This window comes from Pituophis catenifer, unplaced genomic scaffold (genome assembly GCF_029215685.1).
Source record: "Pituophis catenifer annectens isolate HBS135680 unplaced genomic scaffold, rPitCat1.0.hap2 SCAF_1, whole genome shotgun sequence".
NCBI classification, from domain to species: Eukaryota; Metazoa; Chordata; class Lepidosauria; order Squamata; family Colubridae; genus Pituophis; species Pituophis catenifer.
This window is the reverse complement of record NW_027256881.1, coordinates 294,335,222-294,347,094: the sequence shown is the minus strand read 5'-3', so window position 1 is coordinate 294,347,094 and position 11,873 is coordinate 294,335,222. Positions and strand designations below refer to the sequence as shown.

General features: G+C 38.2%; 1 pseudogene; it reads left to right on the top strand.

Moving 5' to 3' along the window:
* The first annotated feature begins 6,219 nt into the window (after nt 1–6,219).
* Nucleotides 6,220–10,744, top strand: LOC139311423 (uncharacterized; annotated as a pseudogene).
* The last annotated feature ends 1,129 nt before the right edge of the window (nt 10,745–11,873 follow it).

The window sequence follows — 11,873 nt, the reverse complement described above, 5'->3', positions numbered from 1 at the left end:
TTCATTTTGGCCAAATGAGATGACTATAACAGAAATGATAAACTTTTAGAAGACATTAAATATGCAAAGTTTCAGGCAGATAACTTCAAAGATTTCCCAGCAATACATTTTTTACATATTAATCATTTCCTTTTTATGGAGCAAAGTTGAGAAATACAGTATAACACAGCAGACTCTAAACTGTCTAATAAAGAGTCTATAGACAACCTATGTTAGACTGATTTTTTAAAAAGAGAAATATATTGTACTTAAGAATGAAGAGACAACTTGCTTTTCTAGGACAGGATAATAAAGTTTGTAGGCACATAAATTAATTTAGCTTATTGGCTAAGTCAGCTTCTGGACATGATCACCTTATTTACTGTTTATACATTTTTTTAAAAAGCATAAAAAAACTTTTTAAAACTTTGGGAAATATATGTGCCATCATATTTGTATATATAATGCACTATGAAATACATAAATAGTATATGTTACACAAAATAAGCCAACAGAAAATACATCATCTCAAACCTATTCATACTCAGCTACATATTCATTCAGTTCAGAACAAAAGACAAATAGCCAAAAGAAAACAGAGGAATTGTTTTCAAGGGAAATCAGGGAAAATGGAAAAAGAGACCGAAAGCCTTGAAGAACTGTAGATAAACTGGAAAGTGAGACTTCAAGTCAGACAAAGAAAGGATGAAAGGAGGATAAAGATAAAAGGATATGGATTTGGGGAAAGGGAGTAGTAGATTCACAAAGAAACAGCAAGCCAGATTAAAAAACACGAACAAAATATATCTGCTTCTCTTTTTCCTTCCAAACAAATCTTTCTATTCACATTTTAGCAGAATAAGACACAAACAGTAGAGTACAATTCCCCAAATGCTGTGAGAGACCATTTGTGAAGTTGATAAATACTCATTAATTTTGCCAATCTTAGAAAGCCCATCATGTCACAAGTGCCACCTCTGCCCCCCTTCCACCCTCTTTGGCCATGTACAGAATGAGATTTGTCCCAGTGTTTGAGACCCTCCAAAGGTTCATAACTTCACAGACTCTGTTGAATCTCTGAATCACTTTCACATCTCTCTGAGGGGATTCAAAGGAACCTGATTCTATTTGACACCTCAGATTGATTCAAAGATTTGATTTAAAGAGGTGAGTCATCTAATCTCCTTTGAATCAAATCATCTCTTCAGAGCTCTACTCAGTCCTAGTTGGCATTAAGGGAAATCGTGCTGGGGGAATCCACGTTTAAAAAAGACAGACAAATGGTTGATATTGAGGTCACTTATTGATCAGCAGTAAGTGGCTTTCATTTTAATCCCAGATCAATAGTCAAATGTTTCTTCCGTTTACAGATTTTTATCATTAGAATCTGTTAGAGGGAGCAAAGCCTAAAGGGAATTTCATTTTTTTCCCCAGTAGAACAGGTTTAATCATGTACTATATTCTCTAACTGAAAAAATTCATGAAGCTTAAACATGAAAGAAACATGGGATGATGCAAACAATTTTATGGAGACATTAAAAAGTCCATATTATGAGTTGCATAATAGAATCTGTCCCATTAAAATATTTACTGCATTAAAATTGTTCTGTTTTTTAAGTGCCACAAGGCTTTGTTGTTTTTGCTGTAAGAGATGATCATACCTACTATTTTGCAATATGGTAGTAAAAAGCACTTAACCATGTAGGAATCATCTTCATTGGATTTAATCATGCTTATTTTTTTTCTGGAATCTGGCCAAGTATAAAAAATCATTTAAAACAACAGGACATATGCATAAATAGTATCTACCCTAGTTATTTGTTAGTAGTTTCAACAATTACAACTAATACTTTCAAGACTTGAAACAGTGTGTTTCAATGCTATACTTTTTAAGAGATTGCTAGTCATACAATTTAAAATAATTACAGGAATCATTAAATGAACACTAAAGCCAAGTGACTGAGTGTGTGTACGTGCATATATACACATAGGCATGTGCTGACACTTACGTATATTTCCCCTTTTCACTTTACATTACTCAGGGCTTTTTTTTTTTTTAAATAAAATCCTGTATTTTTTAACTGATAACATGAAGCAAGTGGCAAAAAAGAAGAGACTAGACTAGGCAGAAAAAAGAGAGAAATGGACAGTTTAATTAAAAAGGTATGATAGTTTAATATGGAGGAGAATTCACTAGATCTTGCTTTTCAGGTAAAAGAAGCAAAAAAAACCCCCCAGATTTAATTTGTGAGTATTTTTCTTTGGCGGACTAGATTATTTTAGTATTTGTGTTTGAGAATCTTTAAAACGTATGCATGATACTGTAGCTCTATACTATAATACAAAGGCTGGTATTATTATTATTAATCAATCTATCTAAAATTATTTCTGGCTTTGTTTGCATATTTTTGTTGTTCAACCATGTCCAATTCTAGGAGAGTGCCTGGACAAGTCACTGCAATTTTTTTGGCAAGGTTTTTCAGAACTGGTTTGCCATTGCAAGTTATTCTTAGGGCTGAGAGTGAATGAGTGGTCCAAGGTCACTCAAACTAACTTTGAGCCTAAGGTGGTACTAGAACACATTGTCTCCCAGTTTCTAGTCTGCCGCCAGTCTAACCTCTACACCAAAGTGGCTTTCCTTGTTTATATAAAAGGTATCTAATATCCATTCTTATTTTTTCCCTACAAAGAGTCCTAACTCTGCGACCCAAGGATGGACATTGATTCAAATAACAATTTAAATGTATATTTTCAACAATTATTTGTTTCTCAAGGACAGCTGTCCTCAGGAATCCAAACAGAAAATAATCTTCTCAGGTCCATCAGTAAGATAAAGGTAAAGGTTCCCCTCACACATATGTGCTAGACATTTCCGACTCTAGGGGGTGGTGCTCATCTCCATTTCAAAGCTGAAGAGCCAGCGCTGTCTGAAGATGTCTCTGTGGTCATGTGGCTGGCATGCCTAAATGCCAAAAGCGCATGGAACGCTGTTACCTTCCCACCAAAAATGGTCCCTATTTTTCTACTTGCATTTTTTACATGCGTTTGAAGGTTGGCAGAAGCTGGGACAAGTAACGGGAGCTCACCCCATTACGCGGCACTAGGGATTCGAACCACTGAACTGCCGACCTTTCAACTGACAAGCTCAGCATCTTAGCCACTGAGCTACTTGGTCCATCAGTAGGATGGTGTTAATTCTAGCATCTTCATTTACTATAATTTATCATATATTGTTTTTTGCCAAGTCATATAACCAACAACCTAATCTCACATATGTTAAAATCCACTAAAATAGACTGAACTATATGCCAGTTCAAAATTTTAAATGATTCTTCAGCAAGACAACCTCACCAGGCTTTCTATTCCATTAGTATGTTTGTACTGACACCAGCAGCTGCTGTCACTCTTCATCATCAATAAGAAAGGGCCAACAAGCTAGTAGGCAATGGCATTAGCAGTTTCTGTTTCACATAGCCAATCTTTTTGTGAGGGAGAGAGGTGCAGAACAAGAGGTGTATAAGCATATTGCAATAGAGAAGGGGAGGACTCAACCAAGGGGGTTACTAATTCTTTCAGGTGTATTGGTCTTCAGCAGGCCCTGTGGACCATGGGTGTCAAACTCATGTGATGTATCACAACATATTGCGATGTTTTTTGTCTTTGCGGAGCTGGGGTAGGCGTGGCCTGCACATGATGAGTCTGGCCCACGGCTACCAGTTTAACACTCCTGATGTGGACTCTTGACATCAATCTAGTCAGCTATCAGGGTTGAAATCCAGCAGGTTCTAACAGGTTCTGGAGAACCGGTAGTGGAAATTTTGAGTAGTTCAGAGAACCGGCAAAACCACCTCTGGCTGGCTCCAGAGTAGGGTGGGAATGGAGATTTTGCAATACCCTTCCTCTGCCATTCCCACCAAGCCACGCCCACAGAACTGTTGGGAAAAATTTTGAATTTCACCCCTGCCAGCTATGTTATGCTGGTTGGGGAATTCTGGGAGTTGAAGTCCAGACATCTTAAAGTTCTTAAAGTTGAGAAACACTGCTATAGGCTATGTATTCTGATGTATTCCAGACCTACATGGCATAACTTGCAAGTTTCACATATGTCTGTGTTATCATAATATTTGATAGGCTTTTGATTTGTTTGTTTTTTGTTTTGCTGATGCAAGATTTCACAGTTTTTGGTTCCTTTAAATTTCTTTAAAAAGAAAGTTCTTGATAAGGTGAAGGTTGGACTTAGTATTGCAAAGAACTAAACATATCTTTAAGTGTTTTCATTCTAGGGGCTCATTGAAGTATCCAGGTGCTTTGTCTAACCCTGATTTGCACATGACCCATAAAATACAAGCTCCATATAATAACTAATCTGTCAAACAGGCCATCATCTTGCTTTTTCCCCTTGCCCTGAAAAAAATAGTATTTTTATTTTCAGTGTCATCATATTCCTACACAGTGGCATGTTCATGTATCTTGCATTAATTCTGAGTGGTATTTCCTGGATGAAGAACATGAAGGAGATTTCCCCATGTCCTATTCTGTCTTGGATTACCATTAGACATACCTCTGTCAGTTTGCTTGTTTCCCTTGTTTGTACAGTGCATAACAGGTTTAAGTGCTTGCCCTTATTCTCATTATCCACAGAGCTGATCTACCATGCTGGTAGAGCAACACCATTATTCTCTGACTCATAACCTATCCTTTTTGAAGATCAGCTATTAAATATTGAACCAGGTTCAAATAGGTATGCAATCCTATTGTCTAGGATTTTAGGATTTCTGAAGTCTTGTGTTGTGTTTAAAGCAGATGGACTGTGAATTGTGAGGATGAATGAGGAATGAAACCATTATTTTTCTGCCTGCCAAAAAGTGAGTGCTCTTATTTGTATGTTTTTGCAAAGATTTTATCTGCTTATAACTCTCCTGTTTTATTATTCTCACTTTGCTCAAATAGCATGGAAGCAACCAGCGAGGAGAGAGATTGTCCAGATTTGAATCAATCAAGATCTAAATGTCACTGAGACCCATCTATTGATCTGGAAGAAACACAGTGAAAGACAGTTTCATTGAGAATATTAAAGATAGTATAGATCAATTATCCATAAAGTTTACCTTTTACCCACAGCTTTTGGTGCTTAAGTAACACTTGGAAGCATTCATGCAGAAAGTGCCCTTGGCCTTCTACAAGGATCAAGATTTAACCCTTTTGTTCTCTGAGTCACATTTATTAAAGCAATCAATCCAAGGTCTTTTTATTTTTAAAAGAGAGTAATGAACTCCTTAGTTATTGTGAATGGAGAATAACATGGATTAATTTTTTTGCTAATCCTTGAAAATTAAGACAATACAATCTTACTTTTAGATTATTTTATGTGCCTTATTGCTTCCCTTTAGTAGTTGTCCAGATCCTTAGTACTATTTTTCTGTCTTAATACAACCAAGGCAAGCTTTTGAATTGTTACTTTTTCTCACCGAGAGTAAGCTATATTTTTAGTCTTTAGTTCAGGCAGAACCAGAATCTACTGGTGGACAATACTGTGAAATAAAATAGCAGCTGAAGGAAGCAGTAGTCTTGTTTAACATTCATGACTTTTACCCTGTCAGTGCTGTTTCAATTCCAAAGTTCAAATGCAGTTTGAATGACAGTGGCCTTTCTACTGGAACCATAGATCCTTTAACCCATGTGAATTCATGAACTGTCTTGGGTGGAAGTTTACATTAACCCCTATGGCACACCAGTGACTTTTCCTCAGTGTCAATTTGTTCTGGCTATTCCCTGAAGACCTGCATGCATGCACCATTTACTCATCATCAAATAGGACAGAATGCATTTGTGCAAAAGCTTCAGATCAATTGTTGATTTGGATTAGAAGGACCACAATTCATAATTGTCTTCATTATACATTCAGATAGCTGTATATTGAACTTTTACATATTTTGTCAGGGCAATTATCATTACAAGATGGAATCCAAGAGACATGATTCAGACATGTTGCTAAAAAGGTGTTATCCATTATCTTTTTTCCCATTCACAGTGGCTTGCTAAATCTTTCATCAATACTACTGATAGGTTAATAATTTCCACTATAGCTAAATGTCTATGGGGATTCTCAGTCATCCAGGTCATGGTTGTCCCCAAGGTGCTTTTGGGATGAACATCCTTCGAATGGTGTGGGAGCAGTGGTGAAATCTGAAACAGTTTGCCACTGGTTCGCTGGCTGTGCATGCGTGCCATGTGCCAAACATGTGCTGCATGTGCATGCGCAGTGCAACCAATCGCACGCTGCATGTGTGCGCATGCACAGTACGTGCTAAAAAGAGGCTTGGGAAGGTAAGTAGAGCAGCAATTTCTTGCTTTCTAGCGATTTTAAATTGTGCGGCACAGTTGATCATCGGAAATACCAGTTCAAAGGAACCGGTAGCTTTTTAAAAATTTTATCACTACCGGTTTGCCCAAACCGGTAGCATTTCACCACTGTGCGGGAGTATGAATGGATTTCCAGAAAAATTGCAGACTACAGGAACCATTTGCACTTCATTTTGAGATGGAGACAACACAGACAAATCCCCAACAACCTGTGCCTGTGTTCAACAGTACAGGGACACAGGGAAGAAAACTTCCTGCAGAAAGCAGAACTCCAACTTCTCAATGAAAGAATAAAATAGATTAATTTTATTATTGAAGAGAGAGTGGAACACAAACTCCAAGAGCTTAAATCACTTTTACCAACAGAAGTATTGGAACAGATCACAGGATTTATAAAGCATAACAAACACAACACAACGAGAGCAAAGAATGACAAAAAGGCAAATTTTCTACCCTACAGCTTAGACAGGAAAACCATACAAAACAGAAAACCAACCCAGATGGACAGTGGCATGTCTCAGAAAACTGATCAATGGGTGAGAAATCTGTCTGACAGAGAGCTTACCCAGACAGAAAATAATGTTTTGGCCAAAGGACTGAATTTTGCAGTAACATCAGAACAGCTGCCAATTGTAGATCTCCTCACTATCACAGAGTTAGCCATCAAGAACAATAAACTGGCAGAACTAGAGGCAGAACAATTAAGGATGAAGGTACCTGCAGCCCTCGCCAGTGCCAAAACACCCCCTTCCAACCTCACAATTCAAGAGAGCATTGACATCCCTAGGAATCCCAAATACAGTATCACCATCCTGCCAGCTGATAAAAGAAGATGCACAGTCATCCTGAACACAGATGACTACAAGGCCAAGGTAAAGGACACTGTACATGTGAGTCTTCTGAAGGACACTGTACATATGAGACTCTGAAGAGAGACCCCACCAGCAGTTACAAGAAAAAGGTCATTGATTTCTTGCAATGCCTACTGAAGGACAATGCCATCAACAAGCCACAATATTACCATCTTTACCCTGGGGAAGCCACCCCGTTAATATATGGACTCCCCAAAATCCACAAAGAGGAAACTCCACTCAGATCAATTGTTAGCAGCATCAACTCTGTCACCTACAACACTGCAAAACATATAACCACCTTATTAACTCCTCTAGTTGGTAATACCACCCATCACATCAATTATTCACAGGACTTTGCCACAGGACTTTAGTTTGGAAACTAAAACTGGATCTGGATGATACCATGGTTTCCTATAATGTGACTTCCCCCTTATCTGCATTCCAACAACTGAAGCTTGTTACAGTAGTGAAGAAACTACTGCTACAAGACAGCACCTTAGGTGACAGAATCAACCTAACCTCAGCTCAGATCATATATGTGCCATACTGGACCTATGCCTGACCACTACCTATTTTAAATACAATGAAGGTTGTATTTACAGACAAAAACACAACTGTGCCATGGGTTCACCTGTGTCCCCCATTGTGGCCAATCTCTATATGGAAGAGGTAGGCCTAGACTCCTTCACAGGAATTCGATCCACTCACTGGTATAGGTATGTGGATGATACTTGGGTCAAGATCAAAACACAGGAATTGGAAGTGTTCACCAAATACCAACTCTGTGGACAGATACATCAAAGTCACATGGGAAGATGTTAAGGAAAATAGTCTAGCCTTCCTGGACTGTGCAGTACACATTAAGGAAGACAGAAGCCTTAACATTGAAGTTTACAGAAACCCCCACATACAGATCAATATTTACATTTTGATTCTCACCACCCACTGGAGCACAAAATAGGAATCATCAGAAACCTACACCACCAAGCTGAAGGCCTGCCTACCAGCAAAGATGGGAAAGAAAAAGAACTGAAACACATCAAGGAAGCCCTCAGAATGTGTGGCTATCCCAAGTGGGCCTTCATTAAGTCTAAAAAAAAAAAGACCTTACAGGAGTTCCTCCATAACAGAAATGAAGAGAACAAAAAATGAAGCAATGTTGTCATTCCATATGTTGCAGGAATATCAGAAAAGCTCAGGAGGATCTTCAGCCAATACAACATATGTGTATACTTCAAACCCAAAAATACACTAAGGCAGAAGCTTGTTCTCCCCAAAGAAAAAACACCCAGACACAAACTGAGCAATTTACTATATGCAGTACAATGCAGTGAGCCATGTGCAGATCTGTACATTGGAGAAACAAAACATCCACTTCATAAAAGCAGGGCACAACATAGAAGAACAAACCCATCTGGACAAGATTCAGCAGTCCCTCTGCATTTAAAAGACAAAGGCCACTCTTTTGAAGACAGCAAAGTCCAAATTTTGGACAGAGAGTACTACTGGTTTGAAAGAGGTTGTCAAAATTGAACAGCCCTCTCTCAACACAGCGGGAGGTATACAACATCATCTGTCTCCAGTCTACAACACAGTCCTTTCAACAGTTCCAAGAAGGCTCTACATCAATTTGCACTACTCAGGTGACACAGATAAACCTCCAGGTTGCCTCAGTGACTCTCTAAAAGAATGCAAATGACCAGCTGTCTGCAAGGAGTATAAATTCTTCCATTCCCACCATCCATCCAGAGCTGAAGAAGCTTCTTGGATGAAAGTGAAACGTCTTCAAAGGAAAACCAGAAAGTCCAGTTACCTCTTGAAAAAGCACCTATGGAACACTATAGCTAAAGCAATCCATTATTTTAGAGAACCAAAGGCAAGTTGTACTACATATACTGTACAGGTCTGGTTTACATCTGAAGAGAATCATTAGGAGACTATCATCTGGGATCTTAACTGTTAGGAAACTATCATCTGCTATCTTCAAATTATTTAATGATATGCCAGCCTTGCTTTTGAGGTTCTGCAAAAAATGATGTACTGCAAAATGTATTAAAGAAGGAACAATCCTTCTCTCTTTATCCCATATGCCTTAAAAATTGTGTTCTATGGAGTCCTATAGTTCTGCAAGAATTTGATGGAGTCCAGTGAGAAATTAAAGGCAAAAACATTCACTGAAACACATCTAATTTTGTACTACTAAAACTTTGCCTCTTAAATAGAGTTTCTAAGAGAGAGAGAGAGAGAGAGAGAGAGGGAGGGAGGGAGGGAGGGAGGGAGGGAGATGTGACAGGATATTCTATTACATGAAAAAGTTTGGTAACTTCAGGTATAGACAGTATGGCTTAATTACCGTATATAAACTAGTGTACTGAGGCTTTTAATAGACTATATACATATCAACATTTTTATAGCAATCTATCAGAAAGCGGGACACGGTGGCTCAGTGGCTAAGATGCTGAGCTTGTCAATCGAAAGGTCGGCACTTCAGCGGTTCAAATCCCTAGTGCCGCATAACGGGGTGAGCTCCTGTTACTTGTCCCAGCTTCTGCCAACCTAGCAGTTCGAAAGCACGTAAAAAATGCAAGTAGAAAAATAGGGACCACCTTTGGTGGGAAGGTGACAGTGTTCCGTGCACCTTTGGCATTTAGACATGCCGGCCACATGATCATGTCTTCAGAGAGCGCTGACTCTTCAGCTTTGAAACAGAGATGAGCACCTACCCCCAGAGTCGGGAACAACTAGCACATATGTGTGAGGGGAACCTTTACCTTTACCAGAAAAAAATGTACCAGTTTCTATTAAGGGTGAACTAAATGAAACCAAAACTATTAGGGAGGGAGAGGAAAGAATCAAGACAAATACATTTTTAACAGTGCCCTAACAGTTTGCTTATATTTTCTTTTTATTTAACCATTTTCTGTTTTAACTTTCCTTCATATTGATTCCAAAGGAAAAAATGAGTTGTACCAAATCCAAGTTTGGCAAAAAACTCTATTTATCTTAATGGCAAGAAGAAGTCTCTAGGAGACATTACATCCTGCAGAGCTACAGCCACTTATGGATACCCAACAAAAACTTCCATAGAGCCACCAAGGTTTGAGTTTAGGACTCTCCCCAAAGCCAAAAATTTCAAAGAACGTTTCTCAAGAGACAGCCAATTTCTTTCCTTGACATAACTCACTTTCCTTCCCTCTCTCTCACTTACACCCACTACATTTTACAATGGAAAACTGAAATTCGGAAGTAATTTGCAATGAGTCAACTCATAGAAATGTTGCTGGCAGTGTTACACGTCCACATAGTATGAAATGTACTTTGCTACCTCAGCTTTTAGAAAAGGGCAGGACCTGCTTGTTTTTCCTGGAAAAAATGATAACCTATTAGGTGTGGTAACAAGTTCTCATTAAATGAGCATATTTTTCATTATAACCTCAGGAGAATGGCAACAGGTGAGACCTGTATACCTGTATGACTATGTCACTCATGATACTATTTTGCAAGGGAGCAGGGCCTGTCTTCCCCAGACCTGGAGAAAAGTAGTTTAGAGCGACATGTCAAAAGAACATACAGATAGGAAAGTTGCAACATCATCAATACATGGAGAAGTAATGTTGGATTTAATCAAATGAAGCTTGTTTCAGAAGAAGGTATAGAACCTATAGAATAAAGGAAGAAAAAGGTGTCCAAGGAACTGCACTCAGCCTGCCAACATAATTTTATAAGACTCTCTTGGACTCTCTTAGAAAGGATGAAGTCAACAAAGTGCCTTCCCTCCCCAATTTTTTCAACTAGTGGATGGATGGAGGTTAAGGAATAACATGGGTTCTGTAGGCTTTACTGAGACATGCAGTATGGCATCCATTTCACCCATTAAAACAGTTCCTGCCCTCATTCATTTTTGGAGTAGAGGATGTGGTATATCCAGGAAGTTCTAATATGGCTATCTTTTCAAGAGAAGTTGCTCACTCTGACATAGAGGATTTGCAAATGAAAAGAAAACTCAAATGACAGGAGCTTTCACACTTTGTAGAGCCATGACTCCTGAAATAATTAATGAATTTATCCTTTCTCCCATTTTAACACAATTATCAAATTCAGATAGGACTTCTATTCTGCCCAGAGAAGTTGGCTGCTGGTTTGTCCAAGCAAAGCAGAATGTGGTCTGGCAGCAATCCACCTAGCATGGGCAAGCCAGGCTTATCCACTAAATCAATATGTTCTTGGGGATGGGACTCTTCTTCAATGGTCTTTGTACTTTGTATTGCAACAGATCAAACTTTCTTTAAGTCAACTTTGGCAAGGTTGAGGTGCCTTTGCTTAGTCTCACCTTACATCTCTTTCAGTGGTGATTCTTCCTGAAGTAGGATCTTTTTTATTATTAATTTTTATTTTTTAAGAAAAACAAACATTTAGTACATCATTCATTTCTTCCATGTGACATTTCAGTGTTACCTTCAAAGGTATCTTCTCTTCTCTACCTCTTCTGTCTTCAATCTCATCAAATCCATTACAAAGGTTTTTCACTAATATATTATTCTAATTACAACCAATTTTTTTCAATCTCTTTTAAAAACTTATTTGTATCTCTTTTCTAACCAATAGTAAAATTTATTCCATATCTTAAAATATTCTGTATATTCTCTTTCCTTTATCATCATAGTTAATCTATTCATT